The sequence below is a fragment of the Panthera tigris genome, chromosome F3 (genome assembly GCF_018350195.1).
Source record: "Panthera tigris isolate Pti1 chromosome F3, P.tigris_Pti1_mat1.1, whole genome shotgun sequence".
In the NCBI taxonomy this organism is placed as follows: Eukaryota; Metazoa; Chordata; class Mammalia; order Carnivora; family Felidae; genus Panthera; species Panthera tigris.
This window is the reverse complement of record NC_056678.1, coordinates 614,798-638,018: the sequence shown is the minus strand read 5'-3', so window position 1 is coordinate 638,018 and position 23,221 is coordinate 614,798. Positions and strand designations below refer to the sequence as shown.

The 23,221-nt window shown below is 44.9% G+C and overlaps 1 protein-coding gene across 2 annotated transcripts in view; it reads right to left on the bottom strand.

The window, feature by feature from the left end:
* Positions 1 to 3,981: 3,981 nt before the first annotated feature.
* LOC122230455 (ankyrin repeat domain-containing protein 26-like) overlaps positions 3,982 to 23,221 on the bottom strand; it is a 62,881-nt gene continuing 43,641 nt past the window's right edge. Inside the window, exon 13 of one of the 2 annotated variants that reach the window (XM_042976432.1) lies at positions 3,982 to 4,458. The gene's annotated coding sequence lies outside the window, so the exon portion shown is untranslated. Of the gene's footprint in view, positions 4,459 to 18,747; positions 18,976 to 23,221 lie in introns of those variants that run through there. The other variant, XM_042976434.1, reaches the window with a different exon arrangement.

Genomic DNA, 23,221 nt, shown 5'->3' with positions numbered 1-23,221 from the left:
GATTGCATTAATTGTGTCAATTGTTTTGGGAAGTATAGACATTTTCATGAAATTTGTACTTCTGATCCATGAGTATGGACTATCCTTCCATTTCTTTGTGTCATCTTGTAGTTCTTTCATCACTGTTTTATAGTTTTCGGAGTATAGGTCGCTCACCACTTTGGTTAGATTTATTCATAGATACCTTATTATTTGGTGTACAGCTGTAAATGGGACTGTTTTCTTAATTTCTCTTTCTACTGCTGCATTATTGTTGTCTAGAATTGCAACAGATTTCTGTACAATGATTTTGTATCCTGTGACATTGCTGAATTCATTTATCAGTTCTAGCAGTTATTGGGTGGACTCTTTAGGTTTTTCTATATATAGTGACATGTAATCTGCAGAGTGTGAAGGTTTCACTTCTCCCAGATTTGGATTTGTTTTTATTTTATTTTACTTTATTTTAATTAATTTTATTTTACTTTACATTTGTTTTGTTTTGTTTTGTTTCCTTTCCTTTCCTTTCGTTTCCTTTCCTTTCGTTTATCTGCTGGCTGTGACTTGGACTTCCAGTGCTATGTTTATTGGAAGTGGTGAGAGTAAATATCCTTGTCTTCCTGACCTTACAGGAAAATCTCTCAGATTTTCTCCATTAAGGTTGATTACAGATGCGGGGTTTTCATAGAAAACATTTATTACATTGATGTATGTTCCCTGTAAACCTACTTTAGGGGGTTATAATCATGAATGGATGTTGTACTATGTCGAATGCTTTTTCTTCATGTATTGAAATGACCGTATGGTTCTTTTCTTTTAACTTTTATTAATTTTGAGAGAGACAGAGCGTGAGCCGGGGAGGGGCAGAAAAAGAGTGGGAGACACAGAATTTGATGGAGGCTCTTGGCTCTGAGCTTTCAGCACAGAGTCCGATGTGGGACTTGAAGTCACGAATCATGGGGTCATGAGCTGAGCTGATGTCGGACTGTTAAAGGATTGAGCCACCCAGGTGCCCCAATTATATGGTTCTTATCCTTTCTCCTGTTGATATATTGTATCACATTGATTGATTTGCAAATATTGAACCACCCTTGCAGCTTGGGAATAAATCCCACTTAATTATGGGATATATTTACAGTTGTTATATCTTCTTTTTGGATTGTACCCTTTACTGTTATATAGTGTCCTCCTCTGTCTCATGTTATGTACTTTTTTTTTTAAGTGTATTTTTTCTGATACACGTATTGCTACTCCAGCTTTTGTTTTTTCATCCATTCTTACACCCTACGTCTCTAGATTGGAGCATTAATTGCATTTACCTTCAAAGAAATGATTGATATGTATGTATGTATTGCCATTTTATTACCTGTTTTCTTGTGGTTTCTAATGATTGTCTCCAATCCTTTCTTGTCTGTCTTTCATGTTTTGCTTATTTTCTTTAGTGATATGTTTTAATTTCTTTATCTTTATTCTCAGCATATTTGTGACTGGCTTTTGATATATGGTTACTGCTGGTTATATATAACCTCTTCTGCATTTAGCAGTTTGTATTAAGCTGATGGTCATTTACCTTGGAACCCATTATATTCTCCTCCCTAGGTTTTTGGTAGATGTTATTACATTTCAAATCCATTTCTCTGAGTTCCTTAACTGATTTTTTACAGAAATAATCATGTTTTACTTGATTTGTGTCTTTTACCTCTATACTGTCACTTTTGGTCTCTCCTTTCCACTCAAAGAGTCCCTCTTAATATTTCTTGCAGGACTGGTTTAGTGGTACAAACACATTTAGTTTTTCTTTGGGAAAGTCTGTGTCTCCTTCCATTCTGAATGATAGCCTTGCTGGATAGAATATTCTTGGCTGCTGATTTTTCCATTCAGTATTTGAATATGTGATGTCACTCACTTATGGCTTGCCAAGTTTCTGTTCAGAAATCTGGTAGCTAGTCTTATGGGTCTTCCCTTCTAAGTGAAGTTCTCCTTGTCTTGCTGCTTTTAAGAGTTTTTCTTTATTGTTACTGTAATTTGCAAGTTTCCTTACAATATTTCTGGGTGTTGGCCTGATTTTGTTGATTTTGATGTGAATTCTCTAGTCTCCCGGATGTGGATGTTTGTTTGCCTCCCCCAATTGGGGAAGTTTTCAGCTATTGTTTCCACAAATAAATTTTCTGCCCCCTTTTCTCTTTCTTCTGGGACTCCTACAATATGAATATTATTATCTTTCCTGTAGTCACTGAGTTCCCTTAGTCTCGTCTCACGTTGCAGAAATCTGTTCTCTCTCTTTGGTTCAGTGGGAGTAATTTCCATTACTCAGTCTTCGAAGTCACTGATTTGTTCCTCTTCTTCTTCCATCCCTCTGTTCGTTCCAGGAAGCGTGTTTCTCCTTTATTGTGTCCTCAATGTCTACTGCATTATTTCTTATCTCTAGTCAGGGGTCTCACTCTTCTAGTCATTTCGTAACTCTAATGAGTATCCTTTTGGTCATTGCTTTAAATTCTCTATCAGGTATGTTACTTATATCTCTTTGGCTTAGATCTCTGGCTGTGGCTTTGACTAGGTCTTTCATTATGGATAAAAATCTCTGTGTGTCCATTTTGTCTGTCTCTCTGGCTCTATTTCTCGGTGTTAAGAAAGTCAGCTGTGCCTTCTGCTCTTGAAACTAATAACATTATGAACAAGAGGTCCTGGAGACCTCAGTAGTGCACATGTCCATTTATAGGACCTGGACCTTCAGGAGGATATCATATAGGTATTGCTCATGGCCTGCTGTTGTGTCTGGGTTACTTTTCCTCTTAGTGCAGGTGTTTGCACTGATTGCGTGCCTGTTGTGGGCTGTGCTTGCTCTCAGTTGTGTTAGTGGGACCCGGGCAGGTCAGCTGTGGGGTGGTATGCCCGCTGGGTAACTTGGGAGCAGGGCAGGAGTGTTAGCAAAATTGCACAGGGCTACTAGTCCTATGCCAGGTTTCCCAACATCCTTTGGTGGCTGGGGGCTGTGGACCAGCGGTGGAAGCTAGGGGCTTGAGGATATGCACAGAGCATGTCTGTGCCTGGGGACATGTGGCTGGGTGAGACAGATGAGGGTGCCTGGATATGCACATCTGGGTGAGGTTCAGATGTGCACAGCGTGCTGTGGCAGCTATGCATGCAGGTTGTCGGACAGGGTGCCCTTTTAGTTTGAAAAATGTTTGCCCTGAGACCAGGAGGTTTCGTTTGATGAGTCCCCTAGTGAACCCTTGGGACTGGTGCACTGCTAACGGGTTAGGTAACAAGTGTCTGTGCAGCCTCATCCTCTGATGAGTGCTTCTATGCTTATTCTGGGAAGCTAGGGGAGAAGAATGGTGCCTGTGATCTCCCTCATTGTTGAAGAAGTCCTCCAACATGCTCAGGAATCAGCATGAATACATCTGTCTCTTGTTGCCTCGGCATTGTGTAAAATGCCAATTTTACATTGCCTCACTACACAGGCAGGGATCTGGCTATCACTCATCCTCCTGGATCACCCAGTGCTGGGTCAGTTGACCTCCAAAGCTCCAGGATCTGAACACAAGGGAATTCAGCCCCTCTGGGTTTTAATACCCAATGTTATGGAGATTAGTCTTCCCTGTGTCAGCTCCCTGGTGTGAGGGATCACTCTTTTCTGCCCCTCCTGCAGGCAGCCAGCCTCCACCTTTCTGGCCTTCCTAACCTTTCTGATGCAGCTTCTCTCTATTTAGGTGTGGAGTTTGTTCTGCCAATCTTTGGATCGCTCTCTGGTTCATGGACTTGGATGTGGATGTTATGTTGTTGAACACATGGGGTAGGGTGAGCTCAGGGTCCTCTTACTCTGCTCTTATACATTTTTTAAATGTCTTATTATTTTGGATTTTTGAGACATGGGCAGACAGACTCATATCACACATGCACTTCAGGATAAGAAAGGAACTTTCCCACATTTGCTTCTATTACTTTATGTTTTGAAACTCTCTTTAATGAGGTATAATTACACATAACAAATAGCCTCAAGTTAAAGGGTATAATTTGATGAGACATGAGGGTACCAGACCATGGGTACAGCACCATGAAATGATATGGTTTCTCCCTAAACCTCCCATCACGATCCCTTTGTGTCTAACGCTAACGATGCTTTTGAAGTAAGGACTACTTTTTTTCCCGCATGTTTTCAGATATTGCCCAGGTGTCTGAAAGCCTGCACTGGGGTATCTCCTTTGCTGATAGTCTATATTCTCATAAGTATTGCAGTCGGTCTACCTTTGGACTTTTGCTTCCATTGTGTCTCTTTATGTTCACATACTTTTGTTGCACTACTTTAATGATGAGGTCTTCATCATTGCTTTAATTTTCACTAATGGTATGAGCTGCAGTTCCACTTATGACAGAAGGCACAGGCTTCCTGTGATAGGTATTCAAGAGCAAGGCAGATATCCTGAGCACTTGAGCTGAGAATGTCACTCCGTCTTTTTGCCATCCATCTTCCCTTCCCTGCGAGACAAGAATCTTTTGTTCACACAGAAATGCGGGTGAAGTCAGTAGAAAACATTCCCTTCTCTCCTCTCCACTTTATCTCTCAAAATCCTTGTCGCTACCTTCTGCCTTTCCCTTTCCCTGACTCAATCCCCCAGGCCCACTGTTCCACTCCAGCCATGATCAGGGTGTCCTCCAGCTGCTGGCCTCTGCCCTGTCCATCCCTCAGTGAGAAATCGGAGTAGGATTATGCAGTTCACAGGACTGATCAAGAAATATGTGATCCTCAGAGCCCTCCTGCACGAGGTTGCTGTCCGTGGAGACATGGCATCCTGTGGGAGGATCTGACTCCATGTGTAGCCTCCTCACTCATCTCCCACAGTCACTGCTGGTCCCTGATCTTTACCCACCATTAGAAATCAGCCATATGCTAGGGTCAGGTACCTGTCTATCTGACCCCAAGCACCAGGAGTCAGTGAATATTTCTAAAATAAATGAGCACAAGCACCCATCCATGTAGATATATGAAGTTACCATCACCCCAGAAATCTCCCTTGGGCTCCTCTGCAAAAAGGGCGATCTTGCTACTGTCCTTCATCACCGCCATTTCTGCTAGTTTGTTACCTGTGTGTATAGAATCTGCAGTGTGTCTCTTATGTGGATCCTGAGAAACTTAACAGAAACCCATGGGGGAGGGGAAGGAAAAAAAAAGAGGTTAGAGTGGGAGAGAGCCAAAGCATAAGAGACTGTTAAAAACTGAGAACAAACTGAGGGTTGATGGGGGGTGGGAGGGAGTGGAGGATGGGTGATGGGTATTGAGGAGGGCACCTTTTGGGATGAGCACTGGGTGTTGTATGGAAACCAATTTGACAATAAACTTCATATATTGAAAAAAAAAAAAAGAATCTGCAGTGTGTGCATTCGATGGGGGGTGAGACTAGGTCTTCCTAGAAGCAAACACTGAAACAGAGACAGAACAGTGAAAGCAGTATTAAGGGATACTAAGAAAAACAAAGTGGAGAGCGCAGGGTGGGCAGAGAAAGCATGAAGGCAGATTGGACACATTTTAAAGATATATAGTCACCATACACTGTCACCTCACACGGTCCTCTTCAAATTTCAAAATAGTTGTCGTATAAGGCAGTGAGATGTATGAGATTTGGGGTTATTTCCCTATAGTCTTATGTTTTCCTACATGCATTCCCTCTTCGGTAGTTAATCTGTGGCCTCAGATGAACACTTAAGTGTGTGGATGCATCTGCGAGTCTATATGTAATGGAAAATGATTGTCTTCAGATATCAGATGTAGAACTCTGATATACACATTCCCGTAATTACCTTTTTCTTTCTTTGTCTGGTAGGGCCTGAATCTTAATAGAATAAGCGTATCTTTGTCTTATTGTTTAAAGTGGCGATCCCCAATCCCTGGGCTGAGTTGTTAACAGTCTTACTTTAATGAACTTCTGTGACCATCTTTTTTTGATGATCATTTGTGTGGAGATATCTTAATTGAAATTGTGAGAAGCGTGAGTGGACATTTCCCAGACATTTTGCAGATACATTCTGTATTCAACGTATTCTTTTCGTTATGTCCTTAGAAACAAATATAACCCCTGTTTCACAGATAACACAGCTCAGGCTCTGTGTACGTCCCACTGAGAATTGGTATTCTGGCCGAGACAGCAGGAACACAGGCAAATCCTCGGCATATTGTGAGAGAAGTTTAAGGAGATAGATGCAAAGCTGTAGTCAGGGTCATGTCAAGGGTCCAGCAGGTGTGGCATCTGGTGAGCCCTGAATTGTAGGTTGACTGAGGCTGAAGGCCAATGCAGGCACTCAGCTGATCTAGATCCTGTCTTCACTTTTAGTCTCACTGAGGGATATGAACTTAGGCAGACAAGCATTTCCTTAAGACCAAGTTAAATTTCCTGTATATCCAGGGCATTTTTTCACCCATAAATATCCAGAACCTTCAAACAACGCAAGGAGACAAGAACCTTTTTAGATGATCACCTAGGTGCACTTTGACAAATATGACATTTCGGAGAGGAACCCTGCATTGTGCACTGAGAGTGATCCCACATAGCAGCTCCTTGTGGAACTCATGCTCCCTGCTCAGGCTGTGGTCAGGAATGGCCTGCAACTGCATCTCACTGAACCCAGGACTCTCCCCTCTGCACCTCCTCAAACTCTGCTTACTGTCCTCAAATTCCCTTCTATTCCTGTGTGATTCAAGTTTCCCCCCACTCCTTCACTGGTGCTTCCATTATGGTGACCACAAGGTCTGTGTCATATAATGCATGTGCCCCATTTCACACAGGACATCTGAGGCACCTACACTTACTGGTGCATCTCATCCTTCACATAACTCAAAACATTGTGTTTGTAAAATATGCATCAGTACTCCCGATACATCTGCCTTTGTGTAAAAATCCTCTTTCTTTTTGACCAGAGAAACCTAAAGCTGACCTCATTAAAGGGAAATGACACAGTCCATTGTACATATGTCCTGAGAAACTTGAGATATGTTACAAAGTCCTCAGGCAGTTTTGCAGTTGAATTGCCAAGCCCTAACAACGATCTCTACATTTTTCCCACAAAGTGTTTCACGAAGAAGATGGATATGCTTTACAAATCCCTCATCCAGTTCAGGTTATCTTATCAAATGGAGGAGGTGGAGGAGGGGGTTGGCTCATAGCCCATGACTGGTGATGAAGGACTGTCCTTGGGGTTAGTGTTAAGGTTAGGGTTAGGGTTAGTGGTTAGGGTTACGTTTAGATGGTTAGAGTTAGAGGGTTAGGATTAGGGTGAAGGTTAGGGTTAGGGTTTAGGGGTTAGGGTTGGGGGGACGGTTAGGGTTAGAGTAGGGCTTAGGGGTTAGGGTTAGGGTCAGGGTTAGCGTCAGGGTTAGGATCACGGTCAATATCAGTGTCATGGTCAGGGGATAGGGGTTAGTATTTAGGGTTTAGGGTTTTGAGTTTAGGATTTAGTGCTTGGGTTTAGGGGTTAGGTTTTCAGGGTTACGATTTAGGATGTAATGTAGGGTGATGGTCAGTGTTTGGTTTAGGTTTAGAGTTTAGGGGTTTGGTTTAGGGGTTAGGTTTATGGTTTATTTTTAGGGTTTAGCGTTATAGTTATGATTACGGTTTGGGTTATGATTTGCGGATTAGCGTTCAGGGTTACAATGTAGGGATTAGGGTTCAGAATATTGTTGGATTTGTGGTTTGTTTTATGGTAGGGTAGTGCTATGGTTTGGGTTAGGGATAGTATTTAGGGCTATGGTTAGTGTTAGGATTAGGGTTTGGCTTAGTAGTTAGGATTAGGTCCCATGACATTGCAGGGTCTGAGCACACAGCATTGCAGTTGTCTCCCCGAAGGGTTGAGTCGAGAGCCCAAGGTCGGATGCTGGTCAGGATTAGTATTTGGTTTCCAAAGCCAGACAACTCTATGGGATCTTGATCTAGTAGGCCTCAGGAATCAACTCGGGCAGCTGCAGCCGGGCCTGGGGAACGACATGGTGATGTTCCAGGTTCCATGCCAAGTGATCCTCCACCGCCTCTGGACCCCAGGCACGTGGTGTTGTCAGACTTTGGTATTGGGTATCCATGGGGAGAGAGCCTTATCTAGGGTTATGGTTTGGTGTAGTGATATCTCCAGGGCTGAACCGTCTCCAGTCTCGTGATCTCCCTCGAGGGCTGAAGTGAGATCCCATGCGACGGTGCGGGTCAAGTGTAGGGTTAGGAGTGATATAGTGTTAGGATTCGGTTAAGGGTTTTGGTTCAGGTTAGGGTTAGGGTTAGGGTTAGGGTTATGTTCCAGGACACACCATGCGCTGAACCCAGAGCAGTGCAGTTGTCTCCCCGATGAGCTGAGTTGAGGCCACAAGGGAGGGTGCCGGTTAGGGTTTGTCTTTGTGTTCCAAAGCCAGACAAGTGTATGGTCCACTGGTCAGTTAGACCTCCAAAATCCTCTCTGGAGCTTCAGCCTGACCTTCTAAAGGACATAATGATGTTCCAGGTTCTTTGCCAAGTGACGATGCACCGCTTCTTTTCCCCAGGCACGTGGTGTTGTCATACGTTGGTTTGGGTCCAATGGGGAGGGAGCCTTATCTAGGGTTAGGATTTGGTCTAGGGACGTCGCCAGCTCCAAGCGAATCCAGTCTCATTATCTCCCTCGAGGTCTGAATTGAGCGTCAAAATGACGGTGCAGAGCAAGTGTAGGTTTAGAGTTCGAGTTAGGTTTAGGTTTCAGTTGAGGTTTCTGATTAGGGTTAGGGGGAGGGTTCGGAGTTTCTTTCCAGGAGGCTCTAGGCGCTGAATCCACAGCAGTGCAGTTTTCTCCCCGAACGGCTGAGTTGAGGGCACAAGGGAGGGTGCTGTTCAGGATTAGTCTTTGGTTTCCAAGGCCATACAACTGTATTTGCCACTGGTCGGGTAGGCCTCTGGAATCCTCTCAGGAAGCTGCAGCCCAGCCTTGGAAACGATATGGTGATGTTCCAGGTTCTATGCCAAGTGATCCTGCAGTGCTTAAGGACCCCAGGCATGTGGTGTTGTCAGACTTTGGTATTGGGTCCCCATGAAGAGAGAGCCTTAGCTAGCATTAGGGTTCGGTCCAAGGACGTTGCCCGGCCAGAAGCAACTCCAGTCTCGTGATCTCCCTTGCGGGCTGAAGTGAGGTACCATGCGAAGGTGTGGTTCAAGTGCAGGGTTAGGGTTGGTCATAGGGTTAAGTTTCTGTTGAGGGTTCTTGTTAAATTTAGGGTTAGGGTTAGTATTTGCTCCCAGGACGTTCCAGAGGTGAACACACAGCAGTGCAGTTGTCTCCCCAAAGGACTGAGTGTAGATCACAAGGGAGGGTTCAGGTCAGGATTATTCTTTGGGTTCCAAGGCCTGACAAATGTATGGGTCACCTTTCGAGTAGATCTCAGGAATCCTTTCGTGCAGCTGCATTCGTGCTTTGGAAATGACATTGTGATGTTCTAGGTACCATACCCAGTATTTCTGTACCGATTCTCAAACCCGTGTGTCTGCTGTTGTCACACTTTGAAATTGGGTCTCCATGGGGAGAGAGACTTAACTAGGATTAGGGTTCGGTCCATAGACGTCACCAGGGCTGAAGCGACACCAGTCTTGTGAATTCCATGGAGGGATTAAGAGAGGGCACATGGGTGACTCTGTTTCTGGTATAGACTTAGTGAGATAGATAGGATTAGGTGAAGGTTGAGGGTAATGGTTAAGGTTACAGTTAGGGTTAGGGTTAAGTCCCAGGAGGCTCCATGCACTGACCCCACAGCAGAGCAATTTTCTCCCCAAAGGGCTTAGTGGAGTATACAAGGGAGGGTGTAGAACAGAATTAGTCTTTGGTTCCAAGGCCAGGCATATGTATGGGCCACCCTTGGGGTAGACCTCAGGAATCCTCTCGTGCACCTGCAGTCGCACTTTGGAAATGACATGGTGATGTTCCAGGTTCCATGCCGAGTATTTCTGCACTGATTCTCCAACCCGTGTGCGCGCTGTTGTCAGACTTTGGAATTGGGTCCCCATGGGGAGGAACCTTAGCTACTGTGACAGATCGGACCGGGGATGTCGCCAGGGCTGAAGCGACTCCAGTTTCATATTTTCCCTCAAGGGCTGAATTGAGGGCCCATTCGAAGGTACAGGTCAAGTGTAGGGTTAGGGTTAGAGATAGGATTAGGTGTAGGTTACGGGATATGGTTAGGGTTACGGTTAGGGCTAGGGTTAGGTCCCAGGAGGCTGCACACACTGAACCCACAGCAGAGCAGATGTCTCCACGAAAGGCTGAGTGGAGTACACAAGGGAGGGTCCCAATCAGGAGCAGTCTTTGGGTTCCACGTCCAGATAAATGTGTGGGCCACCCTTCGGGTAGACCTCAGGTATCCTCTCATGTAGCTGCAGTCGCGCTTTGGAAATGACCTGGTGCTGTTCCAGGTTGCATGCCGAGTATTTCTGCATCTTTTTTCCAGCCTGTGTGTGTGCTGTTGTCATACTTTAGAATTATGTCCTCATTGGGAGACAGTCTTCACGAGGGTGAGGGTTCGTTCCAGGAAAGTCGTCAGGGCCGAAGCGACTCCAGGGTTTTGATATCCATGAAGGGCTGACATGAGGGCACATGCCCGGCTGTGGTCTGGTGTAGACTTAGTGAGATGGATAGGTTAGGTGTAGATTGAGGGTTATAGTTTATGGTTACAGTTAGGGTTTGGGTTAGATCGCAGGAGGCTCCATGCCCTGACCCCACAGCAGAGCAATTGTCTCCCTGAAGGGCTGAGTGGAGTAGGCAAGGGAGGATGCCAGGCAGGATTAGTCTTTGTGTTCCAAGTCCAGACAAATGTATGGGCCACCCTTCTTGTAGACCTCAGGAATCCTCTCGTGCACCTGCAGTCACACTTTGGAAATGACATGGTGATGTTCCAGCTTCCATGCCAAGTATCTCTGCACAGATTCTCGACCCCGTGTGTGTGCTGTTGTCATACTTTGGAATTGGGTCCCCAAGGTGACAGAGCCTTAGCTAGGGTTAAGGTTCTATCCAGGGACATTGCTAGGGCTGCAGCAACCCAGTTTCATGATCTCCCTCGAGGGCTGAATTGAGGCCCCATGCGAAGGTGTAGGTCAAATGTAGGGTTAGGGTTAGAGACACAGTTAGGTGTACATTGCAGGTTAGGGTTAGGGTTACAGTTAGGGTTAGGGTTAGGTCCTAGGAGACTCCAGGCCCTGGCCCTAAAACAGAGCAATTGTCTCCACAAAAGGCTGACTGGAGTACACCAGGGAGGGTGCTTGTCAGGAGTAGTCTTTGGGTTCAAATTTCAGACAAATGTACGGGCTGCCCTTCAGGTAGGCCTCAGGTATCCTCTCATGCAGCTACAGTCGTGCTTTGGAAATAACATGGTGATGTTCCAGGTTGCATGCCGAGTATTTCTGCACCAATTCTCCAACCTGTGTGCGTGCTGTTGTCAGAGTTTTTTATTGGGTCCCCATGGGGAGAGAGCCTTACCTAGGGTTAGGAATTGGTCCAGGGACATCACCAGGGCCGATGCGACTCCAGTTTCGTGATCTCCCTCGAGGGCTGATTTGAGGGTCCATGCGAAGGAACAGGTCAAGTATAGGGTTAGGGTTTGAGGTAGGGTTAGGTGTATGTTGAGGGTTATCTATAAGTTTAGGGTTATGGTTATTTCCCATGAGTCTCAAGGCACGTACCCCACAGCAGAGCAGTTGTCTCCCCGAAGGGCTCACTCTATTACACAAGGGAGGGTGCCAGAGAGGATTAGTCGTTGGGTTGCAAGGTCAGATAAATGTATGGGCCATCCTTTGGGTAGACCTCAGGAATCCTCTCATGCAGCTGTAGTCGCAGTTTGGATATGACATGGTGATGTTCCAGCTTCCATGCCGAGTATTTCTGCACTGAATCTCGACCACGTGTGCCTGGTGTTTTCACACTTTGGAATTGGGTCCCTATGGGGAGAGAGACTTCGCTAGGGTTGGGGTGCGGCCCAGGACGTAGCCTGGGCGGAAGCGACAACAGTGTTGTGCATTCCACGGAATGCTGAAGTGAGGGCAATTGTGCGGCTGTGGGTCTGGTGTAGACTTAGTGAGGTAGATAGGGTTAGCTGTAGATTGAGGGTTATAGGCTAGGTTTATGGTTAGGGTTAGGGTTAGGTCCTAGAGGCTCCAGGCACTGGACTCACAACAGTGCAGCCCCCGAAGGGCTGAGTGGGGTACACAAGGGAGGGTGCTGGTCAGGATTACTCTTTGGTTTCAAAGGCCAGACAAATGTATGGGTCAACCTTTCGGTAGGCCTCAGGAGTCCTCTCTTGCAGCGCAGTTGCGCTTTGGAAATGACATGGTGATGTTCCAGATTCCATGTCGTGTATTTCTGCACTGATTCTTGGACTTGTTTGTGTGCTTTTGTCACTTTGGTACTGGATACCGATTGGGAAAGAGCCTTACCTAGGGTTGGGTTCAGTCCAGGGATGTCAGTAGAGCTGAAGCGACATCAGTGTTGTGAATTCCATGGAGGCCTGAAGTGAGGGCACATGCGTGGCTGTGGGTGTCGTGTAGACTTAGTGAGATAGATATGGTTACAGGTACATTGAAGGTTATGGTTATGGTTAGGGTTAGGTTTAGGGTTAGGTCCCAGGAGGCTCCAGACACTGACCCCACAGCCGAGCAGTTGTCTCCAAAAGGGGCTGAGTGGAGTACACAAAGGAGGGTGCCGGTCAGGAGTAGTGTTTGGGTTCCAAGGAAAGACAAATGTGTGGGCCACCCTTCAGGTAGCCTTCAGGAATCCCCTTGTGCAGCTGCAGTCACGCTTTGGAAATGACATAATGATGTTCCAGGTTGCATGCCGAGTATCTCTGCACCAATTCTCCAACCCGCGTGCGTGCTGTTGGCTGACTTTGGAATTGAGTCCCCATGGGTAGAGAACCTTAGCTAGGGTGAGAGATAGGTCCAGGAATGTTGCCAGGGCCGACATGACTCCAGTTTCGTAATTTCCCTCAAGGGCTGAATTGAGGGCCCTTGTGAGGGTGCAGGTCAAGTGTAGGGTTAGCGTTAGAGATAGGATTAGGTGTATGTTTCGGGATATGGTTAGGGGTACAGTTAGGGCTGGGTTAAGTCCCAGGAAGCTGCACGCACTGAACCCACAGCAGAGCAGATGTCTCCATGAAAGACTGAGTGGAGTACATGAGGCAGGGTCCCAATCAGGAGTAGTCTTTGAGTTCCAAGTCCAGATAAATGTGTGGGCCACCCTTCGGGTAGACCTCAGGAATCCTCTCATGCAGAGGCAGTTGCGCTTTGGAAATGACATGGTGATGTTCCAGGTTGCATGCCGAGTATCTCTGCACTGATTCTCAAACCCATGTGCGTGCTGTTGTCACACTTTGGAATTGGGTCCCCATGGGGAGAGAGCCATAGCTAGGGTTAGGGTTCGGTGCAGGGATGTCGCCGGGGCTGAAGCGAAACCAATGTTATGAATTCCATGGAAGGCTGAAGTGAGGTCACATGCGCGGCCATGATCTGGTGTAGACTTAGTGAGATAGATAGGTTAGGTGTAGATTGATGGTTATAGATTAAGGTTATGTTTAGGGTTAGGGTTAGGTTCCAGGAGGCTCCAGGCGCTGATCCCACAGCAGAGCAATTGTCTCCCCGAAGGGCTGAGTGGATTACACAAGGGAGGGTGCTGGTCAGGGTTAGTCTTTGTGTTCCAAAGCCAGACAAATGTATGGGCCACCCTTCAAGTAGGCCTCAGGAATCCTCTCTTGCAGCTGCCATCGCGCTTTGGAAATTACATGGTTATGTTCCAGCTTCCATGCCGACTATCTCTGCACCAATCCTCAAACCCATGTGTGTGCTGTTGTCAGACTTTGGAATTGGGTCCCCAAGGTGACAGAGACTTAGCTAGGGTTAAGCTTCCATCCAGGGACATCTCCAGGGCCGATACAACTCGAGTTTCATGATCTCCCTCCAGGGCTGAATTGAGGGCCTATGGGAAGGTGCAGGTCAAATGTAGGGTTAGGTTTAGAGAGATAGTTAGGTGTACATTGTGGGTTATGGTTAGGGTTATGGCTAGGGTTAGCTTTAGGTCTCAGGAGGTTCCAGGCACTGAACTCACAACAGTGCAGTTGTGTCCCCTAAGGGCTGAGTTAAGCATACAAGGGAGGGTGCCAGTTCAGATTAGTCTTTGGGTTCTAACACAAGACAAATGTATGGGTCACCCTTCGTGTAGGCCTCAGGAATCCTCTCATGCAGCTGCATTCGTGCTTTGGAAATGAAATGGTGATGTTCCATGTTCCATGCCCAGTATTTCTGCACTGATTTCCAACCCGTGTGCATGTTGTTGTCACACTGTGGAATTGGGTCCCCATGGGGAGAGAGCCTTAGGTAGGTTTAGGGTTCGGTCCATGGAAGTTGCCAGGGCTGAAGTGACACCAGTGTTGTGAATTTCATCGAGGGCTGAAGTGAGGACTCATGCACAGCTGTGGGTCTGGTGTAGACTTAGTGAGATAGGGTTAAGTGTAGGTTGAGGGTTATACTTTAGGGTTATGGAGTCCAGGAGACTCTAGGTTCTGAACCCACAGCTGAGCAGTGGTCTCCCCCAACGGCCGAGTGGAGTACACATGGGAGGGTGCTATTCAGGATTAGTCTTTGGGTTCCAAGGCCCGACAAATACATGGGCCACTCTTCGTTTAGGCCTCAGGAATCCTCTAGTGCAGCTGCAGTCTTGCTTTGCAAATGACATGGTGATGTTCCAGGTTCCATGCTGAGTATTTCTGCACCGATTCTCGAATCCATATGCGTGCTATTTTCACACTTTGAAATTGGGTCTTCATGGGGAGAGAGCCTTCGCTAGGGTAAGGGTTTGTTCCAAAGACGTCACCATGTCTGAAGCCACACTTTTGTGGATTCCATGGAGGGCTTAAGTGAGGGCATATGGGCAGCCGTTGGTCTAGTGTAGACTTAGTGAGATAGATAGGGTTAGGTGTAGGTTGAGGGTTATAGATAGGGTTACGGTTAGGGTTATGTCCCAGGTGGCTCCAGACACTGACCCCACAGCTGAGCAGTTGTCTTCCCGAAGGGCTGAGTGGAGTACACAAGGGAGGTTTCCAGTCAGGATTAGTCTTTGCGTTTCAAGGCTAGACAAATTTATGGGCCACACTTCAGGTAGGTCTCAGGAATCCTCTCATGCACCTGCAGTCATGCTGTGGAAATGACATGGTGATGTTCCAGCTTCTATGCCGAATATTTCTGCACCGATTCTCGAACCTGTGTGCATGCTGTTGTCACACTTTGGAATTGGGTCTCCATGGGGAGAGGGCCTTACTAGTGTTAGGGATCAGTCCAGGGAAGGCTCCAGTGTTGAAACGACACCAGTGTTATAAATTCCATTAAGGGCTAAAGTGAGGGCACATGTGCGGCTGTGGGTCTGGTGTATACTTAGTGAGATAGGGTTATGCGTAGGTTGAGGGTTATGGTTAGCGTTAGGGTTAGGTCCCAGGGGGCCCCAGGCACTGACTCTACAGAAAAGCAGTTGTCTCTGTGAAGGGCTGAGTTGAGTACACAAGTGAACGGTGCCGGTCAGGAGTAGTGTTTGGGTTCCAAGGCCAGACCAATGTGTGGGCCACCCTTCGGGTAGACCTCAGGAATCCTCTCGTGCAGCTGCAGTGGCACTTTGGAAATGACATGGTGATGTTCAAGGTTCCATGCCGAGTATTTCTGCACCGATTCTCCAACCCGTGTGCGTGCTGTTGTCAGACTTTGGAATTGGGTCCCCATGATGAGAGAGCCTTACCTAGGGTTAGGAATTGGTCCAGGGATGTCGCCAGGGCTGATGCAACTCCAGTTTCATGATCTGCCTCGAGGGCTGAATTGAGGGCCCATGTGAGGGTGCATGGTCAAGTGTAGGGTTATGGTTCGAGTTATGGTTAGGTGTACGTTGAGGGTAATGGACAGGGTTAAGGTTAGGGTTAGGGTTAGGTCCCAGCAGGCTCCAGGACCCGAACTCACAACAGTTCAGTTGTCTCCACAAAGGGCTGAATGGAGTGCATAAGGAAGGGTGCCATTCAGGATTAGTCCTTGGGTTCCAAGGCCAGACAACTTTATGGTATGCTCTTCGATTAGGTCTCAGAAATCCTCTCTTTTAGCTGCAGTCACACTTTCGAAATGACATGGTAATATTCCATGTTCCATGCCGATATTTCTGCAAGGATTCTCGAAGTCATGTGTGTGCTGTTGTCAGACTTTGGGATTGTGTCCCCATGGGGAGAGAGCCTTAGCTAGGGCTTGGGTTCGGTCCAGGGACTTCGCCAGGGCCTATGGGACACCAGTTTTGTGAATTCCATGGAGGGCTTAAGATTGGGCACTTGCGCAGCTGTGGGTCTGGTGTAGAGTTAGTGCAATAGATAGGGTTAGGTGTAGGGTGAGGGGTATGGTTAGGGTTACGGGTAGGGTTAGGATTAGGTCTCAGGAGGCTCCAGGCACTGACCCCACAGAAGAGCATTTGTCTCCATGAAGGTCTCAGTGGAGTACACAAGGGAGGGTGCCAGTCAGGATTAGACTCTGGGTCCAAGGCAAGACACTCTATGGGCCACCCTTTGGGTAGACCTCAGAAATCCTCTCCTGTAGCTGCTTTCACGCTTTGGAAATGACATGGTGATGTTTCACCTTCCTTGCCAAGTAATTCTGCACTGATTCTCAAATGGGTGTTCGTGCTGTTGTCAGACTTTGGAATTGTTCCCCAACTGGAGAGAGCCTTAGCTAGGGTTTGGGTTCGGTGCAGGTAAGTCACCTAGGCTGATGTGACTCCAGTCCCATGATATTCCTCAAGGGCTCTGCTGAGGGCCCATGCGAGGGTGGGAGTCAAGCGTAGGGTTAGATTTAGAGATAGGGTTATGTGTAGGTTCAGGGTTATGGTTAGGGTTACAGTTAGGGTTAGGGTTTCTTCCCAGGAGGCTCCAGGCACTGAACTCACAACAATTCATTTGTCTCCATGAAGGGATGAGGGGAGTGCACAAGGGAGGGTTCCAGTCAGGAATGGTCTTTGGGTCCAAGGCCAGGCAAGTATATTGTACACTCTTCGGCTAGGCCTCAGAAATCCTCTCTTTTAGCTTCAATCGGCTTTGCAAATGACATGGTGATGTTCCAGGCTCCATGCCAAGTATTTCTGCACCAATTCTCCAACCCGTGGTCGTGCTATTGTCAAAGTTGGCTTTGGGTCTTCATGGCGAGTGAGCCTTAGGTAGTGTTAGGTTCGGTCCAGGGACTTGCTAGGGCCGACGCACCATCAGTATTGTGAATTCCATGGAGGGCTGACATGAGGGCACATGGGCGACTGTGGGTCTCATGTAGAGTTATTGTGATAGATAGGGCTAGGTGTAGGTTGAGGGTTATAGTTAGAGTTACAGTTAGGGTTAGGGTTAGGTCACAGGAGGTTCTATGCACGGAACACAGCAGTGCAGTTTTCTCCACAAAGGGCTGAGTGGAATGCACGAGGTAGGGTGACAGTCAGGATTAGTCCATGGGTTCCAAGGCCAGACAACTCTATGGGACGCTCTTTGGGTAGGCCTCAGAAATCCTCTCTTGTAGCTGCAGTCAAGTGTTGGAAATGACATGGTGATGTTCCATCTCCCATGCTGAGTATTTCTGCACCGATTTTTGAACCCGTGTGCATGCTGTTGTCAGATGTTGGAATTGGGTCCCCATGAGGAGAGGGCCTTAGCTAGGTTTATGGTTCGGTCCAGGGACATCGCCAGGGTCAAAGCGACATCAGTGTTGTGAATTGCATGGAAGGCTGAAGTGAGGGCACATGCTCGGATGTGGATCTGTTGTAAAGTTAGTGTGATATATAGGGTTATGTGTAGGGTGAGGGTTCTGGTTAGGGTTACCGTTAGGCTTAGGGTTAGGTCCCAGGAGGCTCCAGGCAGTTACCCCACAGCAGATCAGTTGTCTCCCCAAATGGCTGAGTGGAGTACACAAGGGTGGGTGTCAGTCAGGATTATTCTCTGGCTTCCAAGTCTAGACAAATGTATGTGCCACCCTTTGGGTAGGCCTCAGGAATCCTCTCGTGCAGCTGCAGTCATTCTTTGGAAATGACATGGTGATATCCCACATTCCATGTCGAGTATTTCTTCACCAATTCTCGAACCCATGTGCATGCTGTTGTTAGAAAATATACAAATGTATATTTTCTGTGGAATGATATCGCCATTGATGTCATTGGGGTGTTAAAGTGCCCTACTATGTTTGTATGAGTATCAATTCTTTACTTTAGGTTTTTACTGTTTTGTGTTCGATGATCTCAGGTTAAGCGCATATTTGTTTACATTTGGTCTTTTTTTGTATTATACCTTTTATTATTATAATGTCCTCCTTTGTCTCTTGTTACAGTTTTATTTTGAAATCTATTTGTCTGATATAGGTATGGCGACTGCAGTTTTCTTTTGTTACTTTAGTTCTATGATTAGTCTCTTTTAGGTAGAAGATAGATGGGTCGTATATTTTATTCATCCTATCACCCAGTGCCTTTTATTATGAGGAGAGAGAGCACAGGCATGGGAGGGTGGGGTGGGGGGAATGGGGGAAGATTGAGAGAAAGAGAGAGAATGATAATGAGGATGTAGGTTAGGCAAGTTCCATGCTCAGTGCAGAGCCCAACCAGGGCTCAATACTGTGATCGTGGCATCATATCCTGAGCTGAAATCAAGAGTGGAAATCTCAAGCGATTGAGCCATCCAGGTGCCCCTGTCACCCAGTGCCTTTGACTTGAGTGATATAGTGATATAGTGAATACTTTGGCTGATGTTTTACAGATATACTCATTTTTATTGCTTTTGCGTTTCTCACTTTAATACTGTCACTTTAGGTGTTTCTTTTCCACTTAAAGAGTCCCTTTAACATTTCTTGCAGGGGTGGTTTGTTGGTTTTGAGCTCACTTAGTATTTATTTGGGAACCTCTTCATCTCTCCTTCCATCTGAATGATAGTGTTCTGGATAGACTCTTTGGCTGCAGATGTTTTCCATTCATTCACTGATGAAAGAAATTGAAGGTGACGGAAAGAGAAAGACATCTGATGCTCATAGATGGGAAGAATACATATTTTGAAAGTGTCTACACTACCCAAAGCAGTCTACAGATGTAACGCAATCCCTGTTAACATACCAACAGCATTTGTCACAGAGCTAGACAATCAATCCTAAACGTTGTATAGAACCACAAAGACCTTGAATGGCCAAAGCAATATTGCAAAAGAGGAAAACTGGAGGTATCGCAATCTCAGATTTCAAGTTTTATTCCATAGCTGTAGTAATCCAAACACTATGGTGGGTACTGGCGTAAAAAACAGTCACGTAGCTCTTGGAATAGAACTGAAAACCCATAAATAAATCCGTAACTGTATGGTCAGTTCATCTTCCACAAACAGGAAAGACTATCCAGTGGGGAAAAGGCAGTCTCTTCACCAAATGGTGTTGGGAAGACTGGACAAGCCACATGCCAAAGAATGAACCTGGACCAATTTCTTTACCATACACACAAATAAACTCAAAATGAATTAAAGACCTAAGTGTGAGACCTGAAACCATAAAATATCCTTGAAGAGACCACAGGCCATCATTTCTCTCAATTTGGCTATAGCAACATTTTACTAGTTATGTCTCCTGAGCCAAGGTAAATAAAGCAAGAACAAACTAGGGGGACTACATGAACCTACAAAGCTTTTGCACAGTGAAGGAAACCGTAAAACTAAAAGGCAACCTCTGGGATGGGAGAACATATTTGCAAATGTTTTGCAAATCCAGTAAAGGGTTAGTATCCACAATGTATAAAAAATTGATACAAGTCAACATCCCCCCCCCTCCAAAAAAGCCCAGTTTAAAAATGAGCAGAAGACATGACCAGACATTTTTCCAAAGACAACATACAGATGGTCAACAGACCCATGAAAAGATGCTCCCCAAAACTACATACAACGAGATACCACGTCACACCTGTCAGAATGGCTAAACTCCAAGACACAAGAAGCAAGTGTTTGCGAGGATGTGGAGACAAAGGAACCCTCTTGCAGTGTTGGTGGAAATGCAAATGGGTGCAGCCCCTGTGGAAAACAGTATGGCGTTTCCTCAAAAACTTAAAAACAGAACTCTCCTATGATCCAGTAATTGCACTACTGGATACTACCCAAGAGAATACAAAAACACGAATTCCACGGGACACACGCAGCCCTGTGTTTATTGCAGCATTATTTCCAATAGCCAGCACAAGGGTCCATTGACAAATGAGTGAACGAAAAAGAAGTCCTATATGTATGTACGTGTGTGTATGTATATCCATACACACACACACACACACACACACACACACACTCTCACACTGGAATATTACTCAACCATAAAACGATGAAATCTTGCCATTTGCAATCACCTGGATGGAGCCTGAGAGTAGTAGGTTAAGAAAAGTCAGGGAAAGACAAATACCATATGATTTTACTCATGTAGCACGTAAGAAACAACGAATGAGCAAAGGGAGAAAAAAAGGAGAGACAAACCAAGAAATAGGCTCTTAACTGCCGAGAACAAACAGATGGTTCCCAGAGAGGAGGTGAGTGGTGGGAGGGGTGAAAGAGGTGATGGGGATGAAGGAGTGCCCTTGTCATGATGAGCACGGGGTGAGTATGGAGTTGGTGAATCACTATATTGTACAACTTAAACTAATAAGACACTGGATGTTACTATTACTGGAATTAAAATAAAAAATGAAAAAACCAGAGGCCAACTTTTAATTATACCAAGAGACTTCGTTGAATAAACAGATAGCTGACCTTTCCCTTAATTTTTGAAATTTTGTTTTTAAATAAATGAACATGTTTTTGTTGTATATTTTTGCTCTAAAGGCTTTCCGACAAACCTGGTCCTGATGATTCATGGCCTACATCAGCTAGCCAAGACTTAGATTTCGGTACCAAGGTAAAGTACCCTCCTGTGACACTCACTTTCCTGCTCTGAATTTAGTTTTCTCCCTTATTTACTCTGAAAATTTAACAGTAGACTGTGTATCATCATTTTATGTGTGTAATGGAAAGTTAGTCAGAACAAACCATTTAACAGATACAGGTCACGTTGAATTTTTTGTTTTGTTTTGTTTTGTTTTACTTTGGTCAACCCTACAGGTGGAGGCTGATAAAAGAATGGGCTGGAAAATATATAATGACCGTCAAATTATATTGGGAAAAGCTTTCCCATAATGGAGGAAATATGATATTTGGTTAAGGATAAGGATTCTTGCTGTGATAGTAACATGACTGATAATACTCATGCCTAAATGGAATTTTATTGGATCCAATTATCTATTGTAGGTTGCCCCCCGCCCCGGGCAGTTTTTATTTTGGTGAGATACAAGATTTTCCTTTGTCTCTATCTTTTGTTCTACATTTAGACTAAAATAATATTAGAAAATGTAGAAATTTAGATGTTTACATTATTTCTCAACATTTACCTTACAAAGGTGTTTCCCTGTATTTTTGAAATAACTCCATGAAGAGTAAGTTAAGATTGTGCATCTCCCTGAAGAATATGTATTTTGCTGAGAAGAGTAGCTCTATGAGCAGAGGCTCTTCATAGCCAAGTTGTCAAATTTCTAATTTCAGAAATCTTTCCTATTCTAGCTTTTAAAAATATCTCCTCCTAGTCCTTGTGTCAGATTCAAAAATTTAAAGTTTCAGACATCTGATATTTAGTTAAATATTCATTTCAAAGCCCCTAAATCTTTATAAGCTACTGGAGGTTAGGAAACATACTTGTTTGACTCCTGGAGCTCCTAGAATAAAGTCTTGCTTGGAAGAAGCAATGTCATAGGTTTTGAATGTGAATAAATGAGTAGGGAAATGGAATTCCGTAGAATGGAATTTGAAAAGTAATGAAATACGCATGATATATCACAATTAAATATGTGAATTTAAAAAGTAAGGTCAGTTTATATTCCGTTTTGGTGTTTAATACGTATAAACGCAAATGAATTCTATTGAGGAAATCAGGAGTTACATACGAAAGAAGATTACAGTATATTTTTAGTATCCTCCCATTGTGAGCTTAGAATTGCAAATAAAAATTCCTCAGCCTTTGTTTTTTTTAACCCCATCTGTGTCCCATTACATACATCCTTTGAAGGTTCACATTTCTTTCTAGAATTCTCATTCCCAATTCTTTCTCCATAGCGACAGTTGATGTGTTAGAAACCTTTCTTTTTCTGTTTTTTCGTTAGTCTAGTAATAATTTATAGCTTTTAGGAAGCAATAGATGCCAGTAATTGAACAATTTACTTTATAGTGACAAAACTTAAATATTACAGTATTTATAACCAGATAACTGTAGAGTGATAAAAGTCAGTATTATTAGGGATATACTGTGCATCAAAGCCTCTGTTTTATGTATAGATTATATATATATATATCTTGAAAAGCTTTCAAAGAGACTATTGTTCATAGTATATTCCCAATCCTACTTATGTACCTGTTGAAAAATGTATGTTGTTTCCACTTACCTTATTTTGCTCACATTTTTCCTTTTCTTCCTTGTCTTAAGCTCATGCTTGATTGATTAGTCATGTCTTATATTTTTTTTCCTTTTTTCCTCTTCTCCCCCCATGCTTTTTAAGGTATTTTTTTTTATTTTTTTAAAGTTTATTTATTTTGGAGCGAGAGAGAGTGCAAGCAGGGTAGGGGCATAGACAGAGGGAGACACAGAATCCAAATCAGGCTCCAGGCTCCGAGCTGTCAACACAGAGCTCAATGAAGGTCTCACACCCACAAACCGTGAGATCATGACTCATGAGCTGAAGTTGGACGCTGAACTGACTGAGCCACCGATGTGTCCCCACCCCCAACCATGCTCTTTTTTAATAGTTTACCCCTACCCTAATTTTTCCTGGCAGAAAACATTTCTTTAGTGTCTGTTCTCTTAGTACATCACTTTCTGTCAACTCCATTGTCAACATATTGGTTATGGAATTCTACTGTCTGTGTGTGGTTTTCATCCATGACTCATTGCCCCACAAGGTTTATTATTCTTTTCTTCTCTTTCTTGGAAGGAGGTGAGCTAAATGTTTTTGTAATGTTTGTATTTCTCTTGGAAAGGGAGGGCGAGAGAGAAAGAATGAGCAAGTGCTCGTTGTTGTGATCTGAAAATATGCAAGGTACGATCTCAGTCCTTTTATATTTGTGGAGGGCTGTTTTGTGACCCAGGATGTCATTTATATTGGAGAATGTTCTATGTGCACTTAA